A 20,582-nucleotide genomic window follows, 5' to 3' on the forward strand; every position below is an offset into this window, starting at 1 on the left:
AGTATGTACTTGTTCTCTAATGTTAAAAAGGTCTCAAAGATATTTTCACAAGTTCACTTATTTAAAAGAAAAGCAAAGTCTGATTGTATACACCAGAGATAAATACTTTGAGAGGATTACCAAGTGATTTTTTTTTTTTTTTTTTTTGACCTCTTTACTAATAACACATGTTCAACAGTCAATTGGGAGTGATTTCCGATTTCTCTCTTTTGTCAATTTCCTCCTTCTTTTCTCTCCTTTACACATGAACACCTTTAAGCATATAAGTTGCATTTTCCTCTTCCCCTTCCCAATGTAGATTCTCTGTTTCCTGATTGGATTTTATCTCTTTAGCTCATGCAAAAATAGTCCTTCACTTATATTTCATATCAGTTCCCTCATTCGTTCCCATTTAAGTTAGTGCGTTGAGGTAATGTTATTACTTTTAATATATTCACATTAATTTATTAAATAACTATGTTGTACTTCAAAAATTAAATAAGAAACAAAATTTAGTCAGCAGTATCTTCCTGCTTCTCACTGATATAACTCAGTTCTGAAGAAAAGCAAACCATTTAGAAATCTTACCTAAAACTACTATGAATATGACCCATGGCTTCTTTACTTCATGTTGCTTATTTAATTGATATAATCTAACTTTAAGTCAAATCTAAGTGAGCAATTTCTAGTACCATGTTTCTTTTTTTCTTTTTTATTTTTTTAAAACATATTTCTTTTATATGTATGCTTAAATAGTGAAAAATCAGATCTTTTTTATTTTGGTAAGGTTATCCTATTAAATGTAACTATAATATATACTGTGGATGAAAACAAGTAAATACTTTTCCTTGTGATTAAAAAGAAAAAACATGGCATGAAATTTTTAAGAAGCAACACTGTTTTTGATATTTTCTTTCATTAAAAACCAACAAATACCTTTTGATTCTTACACCCACAACATGTAATGAAATTTATGATAGAGTAGCAAACACAAACAACTGCAAATTTATTTATAACCAGTGACAACCAAAACCTATGAAGTTTTTAAAAGAATGTGATTGTTGTCAGAAAGAATCGGGTCCCACAGCGCAGTGCTCAGCTCTGGTTGCACTCAAAGCCATGGCCTAGGGGTGTGGGCAGCACTGCTCAGAGCCGGTGGGCACAGACCAGCAAGAAAAGTGAGTTCTGCATACTGCACAGATCATCGCTCAGTTCGAGGAAGTCAGACTGCATCTGGGATCAACCAACTGTGCTTCATGAAACCGTCAGCCCTCATTTGTGTCTAGCTCTTTTCTTCTGTCCGGCTATAAACAAGGAGTTGTCTCCCTCCGCGAGCACTCCTGGAAAGATCACACAGTCAGACCCAGTCAGTGGCCTCAGAGCTCAAGTTAAAAGTTATTTCTCCCAGACAGCAGTTTCAGAGCACACCAGGAAGTCACAAAGAGAAGCAACTTCGGAATGATAGAGTTAGGGTCCCTTTCAGAAACATACACGTTAGATTCCTACACATACTGGCATGGAATGTCTCTTCCATGAAATAAATTCAGGTGTTTTTAGTTTGAACAACTGTTATTTGTTTGGGTTTTTTTGTTTTTGTTCTTCTTCTTGTTGTTTTGTTTTTCTGCAGACTAGCTCAGCAGATTCATCACATTGGTGAGGAGTGGGTGGTTGTGATTGTTTTTGTTATTTCACTGCTCTGAGGCTTTGCTTGGATCAGCCATACACACACACAAAAAGACATTGATATAAATACTGTCAATCTGGTCCACCTCCAGGAATCTAATCATGCCTAAATTGCTGGAAGGAGTGTAATGATGCTAAACAGGAACAGGTATGTTGGCTTCTGTTGCCATCCACTTCCGCTATAGTGCATAGTGTCACCTTTATGATAAAGCCAAATAATGCTGAAGGAACATCATCTCAATGATAAAAAGGAAGGGGTGTTATTGAAGCCGTTTTCCTTGGCAAGTGGTGTAAAGATAATATCTAGTATTTGCTGCATTGAATTCCCCTAGCCAGCTGGTGTGTCTCTGTTAAGACTGCATCCATGCAGCTTGAGCTGGAACCTTTTTTGTTCTCTGAGTCTATTACTTTGTCGATTTAGGGGATAACAGCCAAAGTGAAACAGCTTGCAATTTGCACCTGTCTGCTCTAAGCATTCCATGTTAGATTACGTGGAGAGCAAACTCTTTACTGCTAATGAGCATAAGACTGGGTAGGGTTGAATGCAGTTTTGTTGAGTGGCGTTTTTCCTCTTTTGTAAATGATCTCATAGGGACCTCCCTATGCTCATATTTTAGAGTTCTTAGAGTTAAAGAATAAAATTTCTAAAAAATGTGGTTAAAGTTGCCCCTTTTTTTAAAGAAAATTTTTAATGTCATGTAACTATGAATTGAATTAAGCCTGAGTTGCCTCAGATGAGAAAAAGAAAAATGTAAATCCTAAATTATTTCCAAGTTGTTGTAAGTATAGAATACCTATATAGACATTTAATTTGTAAAATTGGCCAAGAAAAAATACATAGATAAAAAAATTTTGGACATTTTTCAGAAACATGACTAGGTTTGGAAATAATATCAAATGCCTGAAAGTAAAGCAAAGTTGCTTATATTGCCTTTGAAAATTGAATACTGAATCAAAAATAAAATTTTGAGTAGATGACTTCAAAATTACTCATAGATATACATTTATTTAACTCATTATCATGTGAATCACAGATTAAATTGTCCACAAGTGCAAAAATACTAGCACATACGATTATCTCCCATATTTACTAGAATTTCCATGCATATCCTTAGCTTTAATTCCTTTGAGAAATTATATCAGTGGGTTATTATCTATTTTTCAAGAATTTAAGTTAAACTCATTGACATGAAAAACTTTAATTATAGCTCATAGCATTTCTCCAACCTTATGTGTTTTTTTTTAAATCATAATAATAATGTTCTGATAACTTGGCAACATGTCTTTGAAGACGATCCAAAAGTTAGTAAACTATCTGTTAATCAAAGGTATCCATACTACATTTGGCTTCCAAAAACTTCTCACATTGGCACTTCCTGCTGAAACAATAATGATATGATGATGGGTTAAATGAAGTTGAGGTGGTCACAACATGGTCCCATTAGTAATTACTATAGTTAATATGGTTGTTGGCGAACATCTCGCCTGACAGATAACGTTCCAGTTTGTCAGTGATGGACCCTTTCAGCACAGCTTTTGGAGTCCTGCCAGACATTGCCGAGTCTGGTTAGGTCAAAGGGTTGAGCCATGTGTAATTCAGAACAGAGGAGGTCCCACGGTCACTCCACAAAAACAATTACACTACTTATTTCACTCTAGCCCTTGCCCAAAACTCACAAGCCTCACAGTTTCAGTGCAGTCAATCTAATTCTGCCCCTGGGCCATAAGCCACGTGAAAATATGTGGTGCTGTGTTTATAAATCTACTCCAAAATAGAAACAGTGGACAGGCACAATGAGGTCCTACTATGGATCATGGGAATCCTTGGAAATTATGAAGGCACTTTTGTTTAAGGTCTATGGACTCCCTTTTTCTATGACATTGTCTGCTACACTCGTTAATCATCCTCTTTACCCGTGAATGCTACAAAGGAGACTAAATTTCTACTCACTTTTATACTTTCTGTCCATGGATAATATTATGAAAAATAAGGCTTAAAAGGCTGCTTTTACAGGGAAAATAGTCAACGAGAGGATGACTATTTTATCAATCTTACCTCTTTATCCATGTTCTCAGCTCCTTGCCCTTGGCAATGCATGGATTTAAGTCAAATTCCTCTAAAAAAGAAAATAATAATACTTGAAAACTAGAATAAATTAGTCCAACCATAAGATATATTAAGCAATTTGGGGTTGAAGAGCTAGTTGCTAGGATGCTATTTAATACTCCCCCAAAAATCTAAACATAGAGTGAACAGGATTTGATTTGGTGTCTTGTTTTTATTATTGCTATTCTTGTTTGTTTAGCCTGACACCAAATAAACTGAGAGTCAGAGAATATTCACAAAATGTTTTAAAAAGGTAATCTCTAGGAAAAATTTAGATTTGATCTTGGTAGGCTAAACTGTCTGTTTTTATGCCAAAAATGTGACCAATAAGACTGCATTAAAGTTATCATGAACCACTTGCTGTTGCATGTTTTAGGTAGTTGTACTATATGATCTTTTTAAAAATTAGGATCCAGTATGCAACTGTCACAAATAGACACTATCTGACACAGTCAATGATAAACATGTGTGCTTCAGGACGAAGCAAATTAAATTCTGAGAATTTTATCCAGAAAATATATGGAAAACACATATTTTAATAAAATAAAATGTAGTTTTAGAACTCTTGAAATTCCTTAGATTCATGCAATAAAAATATCAAGTTCTATCTGCAACTTGTTTCATTTTATATTATTTCAATTGATAAAAATACTACACGAGAATACACTCAGGGGCAGATGATTATAATAAATAGGGAAATTTTAAAAAGTGATAGTACTAGTATTTATTAGATTAAATATAAGCATATATCAGAGGAACTTTTAATTTTAAACTTGGAATTTGTCCTTTTAAAGTGGTTATAAGTATTTGGCAGTAGAAAAAAGTACATCATGCATGAATGATATATGTGACACATTTTTTTTTTAATTCAGAGCTACCAACCAGAGTTCTTAAAAGGCACTTCATAAAGTGCACATGAACTCTTATATGGCTATTTATCAATATTGAAAGATGAAATATTTTAGTCCTTCTAGTATTAATTTTAAAACACTTAATTTTTGGTAAGATACTATAAGATTCAAAATTATATTCATTACTTCCTAAAGTAAGGGAAATATATGAAAGATTATCTAAAAGAAAAAATCAACATCAACATGAGAAAATTTTAGCCAATTAACAGAAACTGAAATCTTACTTAGATGTTTTTTCCATGGCCTATCACTGAAGAGTAGTTTAAAAAGTATATATTTCTGGGAATATTTGTGGAGTGAAAATCTATTTTCTTTTATTTCTTTGAATTTTTTATTAATATAATAGTTAATATTTGTCTTTAAGATGTTTGAAATTTATAAAGTTGCTCATGTAATTGTCATCATAAGTTTATTTTGCAGGCATATGACCTAGTTGTACAAGCCAAAATGCATGAGATGCTTCTATTAACATAATATAATGCTCAGAAAACTTTCAGTAAAGCAGACTACTGCTCTCCGTTCTAATGGATGTAAATGTAAAATGAAATATATACATTTTAAGTATCTTCCTGCACAAATATTCAGACTGTAATGACTCAGTACAGTTGTGTAATAACATCAAAATCCCTTTATTATCTCATATAAAATATGTAGTTGAATCAAAAAAGTGGTTGAAGGAACCATGTGGTACATCATTTAAAAAGCAGCTATCACTAGAGGAGAAGCAAAACTGCATGTTCACATGTCTCATGAACAAAAGGTGTGGCCTAGGGTTGCTCCCTGACTGAGAACCTCTGGGAGCTGGGATCAGGTGTAATTTGCAAAAAAGAATCTCAATATCTAAGTTTCTATGAGCTAGAATTTGGGGTTTGTAGTCAGATCCCTTACAACTGAGATATAACATGCAGAACAGAGGTGATTAAAAAAGAAATCAACTCACCTTGAGCCAGAGAAAGTATCAGGAAATACACGACCTGGCTGTAGAGCATAAAAGATGTGGGCAAGGTATCCTCTCTGATCTAAATATTGATACATGAATGTTTGTCCCCAGTGCAATTCCTGGGAATTTAATTCAAAGACCTCCAAAGTGGGAAGAATTGTTAAAATGTTTGAAAAACAAAAAACCTGTTACAAGTTATGGCAAGTAGAGAAAATAGGAGTGAGGCAAGTTCTGGAGGCCAGATATGCCAAATCAGTGAGAAGGAGCACACAGGCAGCAGAGTGAACTTTGGAGATGCAAGATTAGAATTTAAACAGAAAAATGTAGATGGAAGGAAACTACGAGCACAGAATGATGGTGAAAATGAAACTGACAAGCTCATAAAACAATGAATAGACTCTGTCAGCAAATAATAATTTCAATAAGTTAGTGATTAATGAGCAGCTAAAAACACCTATCTAAAAACACTACCTAAAAATACCTATCACTTGTGTAACTGGCAAAATATGGAACCAATCAGAGAACTGACATATTTGTTTAACTACCTGTGTGTCCTACATTGTCAAGAAGTCCAAAATAGCTTTCTTTTCAAAAGAAAAGGAAAATATAAGTTACAAATGCTATAAATTTACCAAATACCTAGGTTTGAACCTTTCAGGAACATTGGATGTAATGAACTAATGGCTCCATTACAAAATTCTCACCAGGGATGAAAATTTGGACCACAGAGTAGCATGCTTATAGAAATGTAAGTGGTCTACAATAGGAATCCTATTTTAAAAGCTAGTCTCAAACTTGCAAGCAGGCTGATAACTGCAGTATAACTTGCTTTCAGATAACCTGTTGATCACATTCTGTTGAACCCAGGTTAATAATCACCCACAAGTTTGTATAGTCCCTTGTTTTGTTTTGTTTGTTTTAAATCTGATTTAAAGTACTTTCACTTAAATTGCTGACCTTGTATTGCAAATTAAATTCTGGAATTGCTGAATCTCTGACTACGGGTTCATTGCTTCCAGAAAAGGGAGTTAACATGGCTGCAGCTGACATTCCATTGCATATTTCTTCTCAAGCAGACCAGCAAGGCCAAAAGATGTGTTAGACAAGGTCACAAGCCAGATTCTGTCTGCAAACGTATTTTGTTTAAACTCCACAGTGATTTAAAATATGTTGAGCTAATATTTAAGAAAATTACAGTAAAATTATGATTTCTGGCCTCTCTGGGAAAATTTTTAAATTTGGCAACATAAGGTCAACATAAGGTCAACATCCATGGTTAGCAAGGACTGTTGCTATTGCTACATCACTGGCTGGAAGTGAATGGTAGTAGTATGCTCTCTAGGCAATGTGTTCCAGGTCTACAGTTTCACATCCTCTGTTCCAGACCACAAACCAAAATGTAAGCTCCATAAGGGCAGGCTTCTTTAATGTATTGCTGCATCCTCAGAACCTAGAACAGAACCTAGCAAGTCATGAGTGGTTGACAAATATTTAGTGTTGAATGAAATGATCTCATGAGCAGACAAGTAACTTTAATGGGTGCTTTAGAAAAATGCCCAGGAACTCTTACAATGCTGCCTCGATTTAAAAAAAAATCAACCCTGTCTGGGAGGATCGGTTGACTGGACCATTGTCCCATACACCAAAAGGTTGTGGGTTCCATCCCCGATCAGTACACACACCTAGGGTGTGTGTTCGATCCCCAGCCAGAGTGTGTACAAGAGGCAACTGATCGATGTTTCTCTCACATCAATGTTTCTATGACTCTCTCCCTTCCTTTCTCTTTAAAAGTCAGTAAACATTTCCCAGGATGAGTGTTTTTAAGAAATCTGTGCAAATCAAATTTTGCCAGTCCTCAGGCAGAAAGAGAATTTCCACATATTCTACTTGCAGTACTGTTTTTCTTAAAAAGAAATATTTCCCTGTATCTTTTCCACTGTCAAAAGTAGGGCCACAAGTGTCAAGGAAAGTTAGTGTGAACACAGACCCAGTACACTTCACTCATTTGTATTTTTTGACAGGCCCCAATAGGCATTTGAACGAGAAACCTCTGGGAGAGAGATGAGAGTATGCCTGATACCCACAATAAAAAACTTCTCTGCTATAGTCTTTCCTCACCTTGCCTAGTAGTTTTCTGCACTAGAATCAAAATCTATATTAGAAGATAAATAAAAAGAGGAATATAAAACTTACCTTGGACAGTCACTAGTTAAACATGACACATTATCACTTTACATAAACGATTAGAATAACAGTGGAATGAACTTGTGTTTACATCTAGAAAGCCATTGGTTCATATCTCTTGCACATGGAGCAGTTGCTTAACTGCCAAGGTTTCCAATTACTCTGTATGATAGTTGAAAAGATTAAAAAATTATATATGTCAGACTTCCAGCTTCCACTTTAAATATAAAAAAGCTGTAACCAGGATTGTTTCAAAACATAAAGCAACAATATCCTAAAATATCTACAAATTCACAACTTTTATTAAACACAACATAGAACTGAAGTCACAATATAATCAGCTAACCTAAAATCCAGGGGAAAAATAACTGTCCCCAAGAAGTAACAGGATGCAAGAATTTGTTAACTGTAGTAAATGTAAAACTCCTTATGAGCCAGTAAGAAGAGTTCAGATAAAAATTGTTAACAAATTTCTAAAGTCTGAATGTGGCCTCATGTGAGAACATGGAACTTGTGGAGATCTTCAAACACAAGGGGAATTTACAACCACTCATAGACTCTTCTCCATGGAACTGCAGAGTTCTCAGAAGAAAGACTGGAAGCAAGATGAGAATTCAGAGCAACGGTTCTAAATGGGGAGCAACTATAATCCCAAGAGGATATTTGGCCAAGTCTGGAGACATTTTTGATTGCCATTCCTGGGAGGATGCTGCTAGTATTCAGTGATTAAAGACCAGAAATGTTGCTAAACATTCAGCAATAAATAAACTAGCACTCAACAATAAAGAATTCTTCAATCTAAAATGTCAATAGAGATACTGTTCAGAAACAGTAGTACAGGGAAAGCCTCCCTCCTGATGGAACAGCCTTTAGAGAATAACATAAAATCACATCTGAACATTCTACCTTTATCTCTTCTTGGGAACCAAAGCCTTAATTTTCTGGGAAGGTCAGCAAAACTGGTTGCTTCCAGCCACAACTTAAGACCTATTGAAATAAAAGAAGAGATCATAAAAATACACTTTAACCCCAGAATAGGGTCAAGAAAATATCCTGGCCCAAACTATTAAAAGTCGACTACTTTGAAAAGATAGGCAGGATCACTAAGATGGCCCCACGCTTGAGATCCAGGGGCACAGCTCCGGTCTTATCATCAGGCTATCAAGAACTAAGTAGCAAACAACATCAATTTATGGGAGGGAGGGGGAAATAAAATGGAGAGAGATGCTCCTTAAAGTGCAGTAACAGAGGAAAGACAAACGAGGTTTCAATAGACATGGAGGAATCTTCTCTGAACACCAGTCACCATTGTAAGCACAAGTAAGATTGAAAGGATTTAGGAACTGTGGTGCACAGATGATAACCAGAACAACAACAAAAACCAAACTGGCACAAGTTCTGACCAGACTGACCACCCCCAACCCCTGCCACATGGAAAGACTGGAAAGGTAAATGGCATGTCATTTTTGACATGAATAATATGTATTACAGTCTCTCAACTGTCCTTGATGTCCTCAACCCAAGATGACCAGCCTTCCAAGAAGTAAGGAAAATGGAAACACACTGTCAAAAAGATAAAGCAATAAACAAAAATTGACTCAGATATGACCCAGATGTTAGGAATATCAGAGCATTTAAAATAATATAATTAGATACAGTGGCATGATCACGATGGCAACGTAAGTCATTCCTGATTTAAATCACCCTCACAAGAAAAGCAACTAACAACTATCGACAGACAAGTTGCCATTGTAAAAATCCCAAAACCAAGAGAGGTGAATCTAAAGTACACCCCTGGCCAACAGAGAACAATAAGAACCACATTAGAAGGGTAAGAAAAGTGTTTCCACTTTGTATTTCCTCTCCCCTAAGCCACACAGTGCCTAACTGAGAGTCCCCCTTCCTCAGCCTACAGCTTCTCCTGTGAGAAAAAGAAAACCCAAGGTGGACATCAGCTCCCCCAGCATTGAGGGATGCTTGCTGAGTGGCTCACTGGGGACTCACCTCACAAGAATCACTGAGGGAAGCTGTGGAGCTCAACCCATTGGGGATCAGATAGAGATGGAAAAGGGGCCACACCTATAGCAACCATCACTCAGATCTAATAGACTATGTCCCTGCTTGCCTTAGTGCTGAGTGGAAATCCCAACCAGCACTCTGCCCATCTTCAGGGCCAAGTTAGGGGGCCCATCTGTCCAGGGAAGTCAGTTGGCAGTTCTCCCTGATTTTATTCTCCAGCCAAAAGACTATACTAGCTGTGGAGCACATCTTATGTCCCACCTGAGCAAGAGTGAAAACTTGTAGTCCAACACAACTACAAAGCACAGGCCCCAGTCCTGCCCTACTAGGAAGCATGGACACAGATGCCCAGCAGCCACAGAGCACATCCTACAGCCTGCCTGGGCAAGGAGCCAAACCAGCAGCCTTGTCCAAATGCTGAGCATAGCCTCTGGCTTTGCATAACCAGGGAGCCTGCGCAGTGACCATGAGCAGTCCTAGTAATACCCAACTGTGGATCCCAGCCTGAAACCCCACTCAGCAATGGAGCCCAGCATACAGCCCCGCCTGATTGTTGACCATAGACTGTGGCCTTTCCCAATCAGTCTTGACAGTAACCCAGGCCAATTACAGAATATAGCCTGCAGCCCTGCCCAACCGAGGATTGCAGATCGCAACCATGCCCAATCATAGAGCCTAATCTCTGACCCCACCCAACTGTGGGGTACACATGTAGGTTCCATGTAACTGAAGAACCTGGTCCACACAGCCAATGACCTACCAAATTGCAAATTTTAGTCTGTGGTCCTGACAGCTTCTGAGTACAGCCTGTAGTTCTCCTGCTCCTTCATCACAGAACACAGCCTGAGGCCCCAACCAACCATAAAACCCTGCCTGAACACAGTGTCCAACCAACAGCACCATCTATTCAGCCTGATGTCCCACACAATCAAGAGCAATAGGGAGCACAGCCTGCAGCCCTTCCCAGTCCCAGTCGCAGAATCCAACCAGTATCACCACTCTGCAAGGGACTACAGCCTGTAATCTCATCAAACCAAACTGGGATTGCAGAGTCTAAGTAGTGACCTCACCTGCCTGCAGTCACAGCCAACCAGGGAGTCTAACGGGTAGCTTACTTTGAATGCAGAGCCAAGCAAGTAGGCCCATCCAACTACAGAACCCAGCTCATGGCATCCCTCCACACACTCACCCACCTCAGAGTATGGGCAGTGGCCTTGCCCAAGATAGCAAGCCCCAAATGCCCTTGAACACTAACAGCTGACCAATCCATTATTCCAAGCTTAGCTGAATGGCAAAGATCTTTCCCTACCAAAATTGACCCATAAAGTCTGGGAAATGTGCAAATACCAATGCAAGGATACAGGAATCATGGAAAAACAGGTAAACGTAACACTACCAAAGGAAACCAATTAAGCTCTAATAACTGACACAAAGAAATGAAGATCTATGAACTGTCTGGCAAAAGGATTAAGCATATTCTTCTAAAAAAGTTCAGAGAACTATGAAAACACATGGAAAACTAAATGAGGTTAGGAAAATTCTGAAAGAACAAAATGAGAAATACAACAAAAAAATAGAAACCATAAAAAAATAAATCCTAGAACTGAAGAATGTAGTGACTGCACTGAATAATTCAAAAGAGAGCTTCAACAGCAGAATCAACCCAGCAGAAGAAAGAACCAATGAATTCAAAGACAAATCATTTGAAAAATGAAAAAGAGTGAAGAAACACTACAGAACTTACAGAAAACCATCAAAAGAAACAACGTATGCATTATGGAAATCCTGAAAGGAGAAGAGAAAAAAAAAGGTGGGAGACAGAAGTACTTTAAGAAATAACGGACAAAAACTTCCCAAACATGGGTAGAGAAATGGACATTCAAATGCATGTGGCTCAAAGGATCCCAAAGAGATTGAAACTGAAAATGGCTATACCAAGACACATAATAATTACATTGCCAAAAGTCAAAGACAAAGAGAGTTTTGAAAGCAGCAGGAGAAAAGTGAGTTGTTACATGTAAGGGAGCCCCCGTTAACTATCTGGAAATTTCTCAGCAAAAACTTTGCAGGTTAGGAAAGAGTAGGATTATATATTCAAAATATTTAAAGAAAAAAAAAAGCAGTCAACCAAGAGTATTAAACCTGGCAAAGCTGTTGTTTAGAAATAAAGAAGAGATAAAAGCTTTCCCTAAAAAAACAAAACAAAACAAAACAAAACTAAGGACTTAATCACCTGCTATAAAAATACATTTAAGGACATTTTACAAACTGCAATGAAAAGATGCAAATTACATCATAAAAATATGAACCTGTAATACCCATCAAATTCAGATTCTCTAATATAATAGTGATACATAAATCACTTATAACTCCAATTTAAAAGTTAAGTACTAAAACTAACTATAGCTACAATAATGTTTATAGATACACAATATAAAAATGATGTATACGGTAATAGCAATAACCTAAAACTGAGAAGGGAGAAAAAATAAAAATATAAAGTTCTATATTCTACTAAAGTTATCAGCTTAGAGTTAGATTTTATATAATCCTTACAGTAACAACAAAAGAAAAATTTACAATAGATACATGAAAGAATATAATAAAGGAGTCAAATAATACCATCATAAAACATCAACGAGGCTGTGGTTGAGATGGCAAACAACTTTAAGTTGGATGTGGATGAGGACAGCATTGAGGAGCTCCTAGAAGTGGTTCTAAAGGGACTGATTAATGAGGAGTTGTTGGAACTAGAACAGGAATGCATAGCTGAAAAAGAGCCAAGAAGAGGAAGAGAAGAGGCATGAGAAGAAAAAGAGCCCCATGAAACTTCATAGTGAAGTGTTTGGCATATGTTTGTGCAGATCTCAATAAGCTTCTTTAAAAGTTTAAAAACATGGACCCCCTACTCCAAAAAGTTTTCATCAATAGGGAGGAATGTTCATGGTACACTATCTGCTTACAAGTAATCCTATTAAACAAACCAAGTAAACTACCATGGATATATTTCTGAAAAGAGTGGCACCTCCTCAAGATTATCAGGTAGGCACTTCAGGAGGTATTCCAGAAAAAGATATTGTTATCATAGATGACAGCACCAAGCATGTTATTGCTTCTGAACATTTTCCACTGAGACAAGATGTGGAGATAGAAGAGAGTGGATTTAATGATCCTAGCACTGTGTAGGCTTAGGATAATATGTGTTTGTGTCTTTTTTTCCTTTTAATTTTTATTTTTTGTTCAAATACATTTGTCTCCACCTTCCCACCACCACTTTCCCCTGCCTCCTTCCCCCACCTTCCTCCCTCAATCCTTCCCCACTTTGGCTTTGTCCATCGGTCCTGTATACATGTTCCTTAACTTCATTTTTAACAAAAAGTTTTAAAAGTAAAAATAATCTAGATATTTTTTAAAATAAAAAAGCTTATATAAAAAGGATATAAAGAAAGAAAATATTTTGTACAGTTGTACAATGTCTTTGGGTTTTCAGCTAAGTGTCATGACAAAAGAGTCAAACTTTTTAAAAATTAAAATAATAAAGTAAAAATGTTAAAACAAGCTAAGGTTAACTTATTACTAAAGATTTTTAAAAAATAAATTTAATATAGCCCAAGTGCACAGTGATTATAACATCTACAGGGGTATACAAAATGTCCCAGGCCTTCATAGTTACTCGCCACTCACTCACCCAAAGCAGCTTCCAGTCCCACAAGATCCACAGCACTAATCATCACATAAATACCATCAAAACCACAATGAGATATTACCTCACACTTGTTAGATTGGCTATTATCAAAAAGATAAGAAATAAGTGCTGATGAGGATGTAGAGAAAGGGAGACACTTGTGCACTGTTGGTAGGAATGTAAATTGTGTTAGCTGCTACAGAAAACAGTATGGAGGTTTCTCAAACAATTAAAGAGAACTGGAGAGAGAGAAGATGGCGGAGGAGTAAATGGGAGTCACGCTGACCTCCTCCCAAGACCAAACTGGAATTGCGACTGAATAGCAGAGTAATCACCTAGAAAACAATGGAACGATAGTGGGAGAGGAGCCTTGGAGCCGCAGACAGTGGATTCGACTCTCACACATCCGAATGGGTGAGAAGTGCAGTGGAGGCTCGAGAGGGTGGGCTGGGTGGCCACGGGCACTAGCACCAGAGGGACATTGAAACGGCCAGTTAGCTCCCCCCGAGAAGAACGGCGTCTGAATCATAAACAGGGACCCCTAAACTACAGCAGCTAAAACCAAGAAAATACAGACAAAACGCAACCCCGAATAGCTTAGGGGCGCTCTCTGCCAGAGAGAGGTGGCTGGGGATGCAAAGAGACATTTAAAGGGCCAACTCAAAAGTTGCAGTGGCAGCCACCCTCCTTGATCTCTGGGTAGAGGTGGCAGCAGGGTGGGCTGGTGCCTGGGAAAAGACTGGTGAGGAAAACTTTGTGAAGAGAACTGACTCTGCGGCCGGTGGATCCCTGGTGATGGCACGCCTCCCACTCTGCAGCTACCATCTCGCTCAGGCATAGGGGAATCAATTAACCTGCCTTTTGTGCGCTCCGCTCACAGCTTGTGTGCATGTGAGCTGTGGGGCTGAGCGCAGACTGGCTGGGAGAGCCTTGAGGAGAGACTGGAGATGGAGGCGTCCCGACTCCCACCCCGTTCCGTAGTCTCCATTGTGGGCTGGGAAGGCGCAACCCCAAAGAGGCAGAAGCAGGGCGCACATGAACCAGACCGCCCGCGATTGAAACGCAGTCTGCACAGGGGGTGGATCTTTGGCCTAAGGGGCCACAGAACTGCCCAGAGACCCCCGAGGAGAGACTAGAAACAGAGGCGTTAGGAAAAGAACGGTAGGAGGAACCGGGGAGTCCCGACTCCTTCTCCTTGCCTTAGTCTCCATTGCGTGGGAAGAGGCCACACCCCCAAAGAGCCAAAAGCCAAAAAGCACACATAGACACCCCAGAACCACCCAGCACAGGCGTTCACACTTGCGCCGAGTGACCAGCGAGGGTTGGCGAGCGTGTGTGTGACCCACACGGGCTGGTGAACGCTTGCACCGGCCCACAAGGCCTCCCACATATTGGCACCTATTCGGCCTGCAAGGGAGTGCACAGAGCAGCAAGGGCAGGTGTAAATTGACCCACTCGGCCAGTGATTGCAGAGCGGCTCACAAAATTAGTAGATCCTGGACGAAAGGGTCACAGAGCTGCCCAGAGTACCTGGAGGAGAGACCGGAGAAAGGATTAACTGGAGAGTCCTGGAGCTGACTTCCTCCCATTTCCGTAGGCCCCATTTGGTGAGGGCAAGCAACGCACCCAAAGAGCCAAATGCGGGGAAAACACACAATAGAAGACCCTAAACTGACCAAAGTAATGATGGAAAATTTCCCTAATTTGAGGAGAGAAAGGCTCTCGTGGATAAAGGAGGCACAGAGGACCCAACTCAAGAGGGACTGAAAGAGGTCCACTCCAAGACACATCATCATTAAAATGGCAAATGTCAAAGACAAAGAGAGAATCCTCAAGGCAGCAAGGGAGAAGGAGAAAGTAACATACAAGGGGGCCCCAATACGCCTAGGAGCTGACTTCTCAACAGAAACACTACAAGCCAGAAGGGAATGGCAACAAATATTCCAAGTCATGAAAAGCAAGGGCCTACAGCCAAGGTGCTCTACCCAGGTAGGCTCTCAATTAAAATAGAAGGGGAAATACGGAGTTTCCCAGACCAGAAAAGGCTAAAAGAATACATCTCTACCAAACCAGCACTCCAAGATATGCTAAGGGGACTGGTTTAAGAAGATGAAGGAAAAGAATGAGAGAGAGAGGAACACAGGTACAAAGAGAAAAGATGAGTAAGTTTCTATCAGTAATATCTCTCAATGTGAATGGACTAAATGCCCCAAACAAAAGACACAGGATAGCTGAATGGATAAGAAAACATGACCCACACATATGCTGCCTACAAGAGACCCACCTCAGAGCAAAAGACCTACACAGATTGAAAGTAAAGGGATGGAAAAAAATATTCCAAGCAAATGGGCAAGAGAAAAAGGCCGGGGTTGCCATACTTGTATCAGACAAAGTAGATGTCAAAACAAAGGCCATAAAGAGAGACCCAGAGGGGCACTTTATAATACTTAAAGGAAGAATCTATCAAGACAACAGCAACATTGTAAACTTATATGCTCCCAATATAGGAGCCCCCAAGTATATAAGGAAATTGTTGGATGACTTCAAAAAAGATATAGACAACAACACACTGATAGTAGGGGATTTCAACACCCCACTGTCAAAAATGGACAGATCTTCCAAACAAAACATTCATAAACATATTGTGGCGCTGAATGACACACTGAATCAAAGAGACTTAACTGACATATATAGAACCTTATATCCCAAAGAAGAAAAATACACATTCTTTTCAAATGCTCATGGCAGTTTTTCAAAGAGAGACCACATGATAGGACACAAAGCAAACCTCAGCAAATTCAGGAAAATTGAAATAACCAAACCTTTTCTTGGACCACAAGGGCTTGAAACTGGAAATCAACCTCAAAGAGAAACTTCAAAAACTTACAAACTCATGGAGACTGAACAGTAGACTATTAAACAATGAATGGGTCAATAATGAGATAAGAGAAGAAATCAAAAAATTTCTGGAAACAAATGAAAATGAACAGACAACAGTCCAAAACCTATGGGACACAGCAAAGACGGTCCTGAGAGGAAAGTTCATAGCAATACAGGCTTACCTAAACAGATAGAAACATTTCAAATAAAAGACCTAACACTACAACTTCAAGAACTGGAGAAACAACAACAAATAAATCCCAGAGCAAGTAGACGGAAGGAAATAGTTCAAGAGTATAGCAGAACTGAATGATGTAGAGACGAAAAGAACAATTCAAAGGATCAACCAATCCAGAAGCTGGTTCTTTGAAAAGATAATTAAAATTGACAAGCCTTTAAGCAGACTCATCAAGAGAAAAAGGGAGAGGACCCAAATCAAAAATATCAGAAAAAGAAAGAGGAGAAAGAACAACTGATACCACAGAAATACAAAGGATCATCAGAAACTACTATGAACAATTATATGCCAAGAAATTTGAAAACCTTGATGAAATGGACAAATTTTTAGAAAAGTATAATCTTCCAACACTGAAGAAACAGAAAGCTTGAACAGACCTATAACCACTGGGGAAATTGAAGCAGTCATCAAGAAACTCCCGGCACACAAAAGCCCAGGGCCGGACGGTTTCACAGGAGAATATTACAAACATTTAAGGAAGAGCTAACCCCTGTCCTTCTCAGGCTATTCCAAAAAATCCAAGAGGAGGGAAGACTCCCAGACTCTTTCTATGAGGCCAGCATCACCCTGATCCCAAAATCAGATAAAGACCCTACAAAGAAAGAAAACTACAGGCCAATTTCGCTGATGAACATAGATGCTAAAATCCTCCACAAAATATTGGCAAACTGCATCCAGCAATACATTAAAAAGATTATCCACCACAATCAAGTGGGATTCATTCCAGGCATGCAGGGATGGTTCAATATACGCAAATCAGTAAACGTGATACATCACATAAGTAAAAGAAGCGACAAAAACGACATGAAAATCTCGATAGATGCAGAAAAAGCATTCGATAAGGTGCAGCACCCATTTATGATCAAAACACTCAGCAAAATGGGAATAAATGGGGCATTCCTCAACATAATAATGGCCATATATGAGAAACCTACAGCCAACTTCATACTCAACGGGCAAAAACTGAAAGCTTTCCCACTAAGAGCGGGACCACAACAAGGATTTCCGCTCTCACCGCTTCTTTCAACATCGTATTGGAAGTCCTAGCCACAGCGGTCAGACAAGAGAAAGAGATAAAAGGCATCCAAATAGGAAAGGAGGAAGTAAAGCTCTCATTGTTTGCAGATGCCATGATAGTGTACATAGAGAACCCTGTAGACTCTACCAAAAAACTCCTCAACCTAATAAGTGAATCTGGCAAAACAGCAGGATACAAAGTCAATATTCAGAAACCAAAGGCATTTTTGTAAACCAGCAATGAAATAGAAGAAGAAATCAGAAAAAAAATACCATTCAATATAACAAGAAGAAAAATAAAGTACCTAGGAATAAATTTAACCAAAGAGGTAAAAGACCTAAACGCAGAAAACTATACAACATTGAAGAAAGAAATTAAGGAAGACACAAATAAATGGAAGCGTATACTGTGCTCATGGATTGGAAGAATTAATATCATCAAAATGTCCATACTACCCAAAGCAATTTATAGATTCAACATAATCCCTATTAAGATACCAATGACATATTTCACAGAAATAGAACAGACATTTCAAAAATGTATATGGAACCATAAATGACCCCGAATAGTCGCAGAAATTTTGAGAAAGAGACAAATAGGAAGGATCACAACACCGGACATCAAACTCTACTACAAAGCCACTATACTCAAAACAATCTGGTACTGGCACAAGAACAGATCCATAGACCAGTGGAACAGAATAGAAAACCCAGAAATAAGCCCAGGTCTCCATGGGCATCTAATATGTGACAAAGGGGGCAGAAGCATAAAATGGAGCAATAACAGCCTCTTCAACAAATGGTGTTGGGAGAGCTGGACGGCTACATGCAAAAAATTGCAATTGGATCATCAGCTGACACCATACACAAAAATAAACTCAAGATGGAAAAAAGACTTCAATATCAGTCGCAACACCATAAAAGTCCTAGAGGAGAACATTGGCAGGAAACTCTCAGATATCCCACGCAGCAATTTTTTCACTGATATGTCTCCTAAAGCAAGGGACATAAAGGAAAGAATAAACAAGTGGGACCTCATCAAAATAAGAAACTTCTGCATGGCGAAAGAAAACATCAGCAAAATGAAAAGGGAGCCAACCCTATGGGAAAATATATTCGCTAATGATACATCAGATAGAGGTTTGATCTCCAAGATATACAAAGAACTCACTCGACTCCACTCCAGGAAGACAAATGATCCAATCAAAAAATGGGCAAAGGACCTGGGCAGACGCTTTTCCAAGGAGGAGATACAGAGGGCCCAGAGGCATTTGAAAGGATGCTCAGCATCACTAGCCATCAGAGAAATGCAGATCAAAACCACCATGAGGTACCACCTCACACCGGTCAGAATGGCCATCATAAACAGATCAACAAACAGCAGGTGCTGGCGAGGCTGTGGAGGAAAGGGAACCCTAGTCCACTGTTGGTGGGAATGCAGACTGGTGCAGCCACTGTGGAAAGCAGTGTGGAATTTCCTCACAAAGCTGAAAATGGAACTGCCTTTTGATCCAGTGATTCCCCTGCTGGGACTATACCCTAAGAATACCAAAACGCCAATACAAAAGAACCTCTGCACCCCATTGTTCATAGCAGCACAATTTATAATAGCCAAGTGTTGGAAGCAACCTCAATGCCCATCAGTAGATGATTGGATCAAAAAGTAATGGTACATATACACAATGGATTACTACGCAGCAGAAAGAAAAAAAGAACTACTAAACTTCGCGACAGCATGGATGGAACTGGAGAGCATTATGCTAAGCGAAATAAGCCAGGGGGCGAAAGACAAATACCATATGATTTCACCTATAAGCAGAACCTAACCAACAATACAAAGATGCAAGGAAAATAAGACCAGCAACACTAAAAGGACAAGAAATCAACAGAGACAAGAGGGAAGGGGGGTCGGGGAAAAGGAAGGGAAGGGGAAAGTCAAGGAACATATAGCAAGGGCTCATGGACAAAACCAAAGGGGAAGAGCTGAGGGAGGGAAGGAGGAAGGGGGCAAGGGAAAGTGGTGGGGGGTAGGTAGAGACAAATGTATTTGAAAAAATAAATTAAAATAAAAAAAAAATATGGTCTAGAGAAAAAAAATATAGAGAACTGCCATACAATACAATTCCAGTTTCGGGTATTTATCCAAAAAAAAAAATCATTATTTTGAAGAGATGTATGCACCCCAATGTTCATTGCAGCGTTATTTATAATTGCTAATTATTTACACACGCACACACACACACACACTCAGATACATAAAGGAATATTATTCAGCCATGAAGAAGGAGATTCTGCATTAGGAATTACATGGATAAAACTTGAGGGCATGAGGCTAAGTGAATGACAGAAATAGGCAAATAATGTACGATCTGACTGTTATGTAGAATCTTAAAAAACTGAACTCATAAAAACTGAGAGTAGATTGGTCATTGCTAGGGAACTGGGTAGAAGAGTAGGGGAAATAGGTGAATGTGGTCAAAGGATATAAACTTCCAGTTATATAATAAATAAATTCTGCAGATCTAATGCATAGCATGGTGACTACAGTTAACAAAACTGAATTTTATACTTTAAAGTTGTTAACCATGTGAGGTGATATAGATGTTAATTAACCTTATTATGGTAATCATTTTACAATGTATCTACATATATCAAATCACCATGTTGTACACCCTAATCTTATACAATGTTATATGTCAATTATATCTCAAAAAAGCGAACGGTATATGTACAATTACTGTGTTAAATGCTTTAACATAAAAGCGTTCTAATATAAAAACATAATAAATAATAAGGAATTTCAGCAGAGAGAGAGAAAATAAGAAAAAACAGATAAAAATACTACAAATGAACATTATGGTAAGGAAATGTGGAATGCCACCAAGAAGGTCATCAGTAGTCTCAGTAAAACTGAGAATACTATCAGATGAACTCAATCT

At 38.6% G+C, this 20,582-nt stretch overlaps 1 pseudogene; it reads right to left on the reverse strand.

Annotated features, from left to right (window-relative positions):
- LOC129085577 (uncharacterized) overlaps window positions 1–20,582 on the reverse strand; it is a 187,103-nt pseudogene that overhangs the window by 152,699 nt on the left and 13,822 nt on the right.

This window comes from Pteronotus mesoamericanus, unplaced genomic scaffold, assembly GCF_021234165.1.
Source record: "Pteronotus mesoamericanus isolate MK-2021 breed Mesoamerican mustached bat unplaced genomic scaffold, CSHL_Meso_final scaffold_31, whole genome shotgun sequence".
Classification (NCBI taxonomy): domain Eukaryota; kingdom Metazoa; phylum Chordata; class Mammalia; order Chiroptera; family Mormoopidae; genus Pteronotus; species Pteronotus mesoamericanus.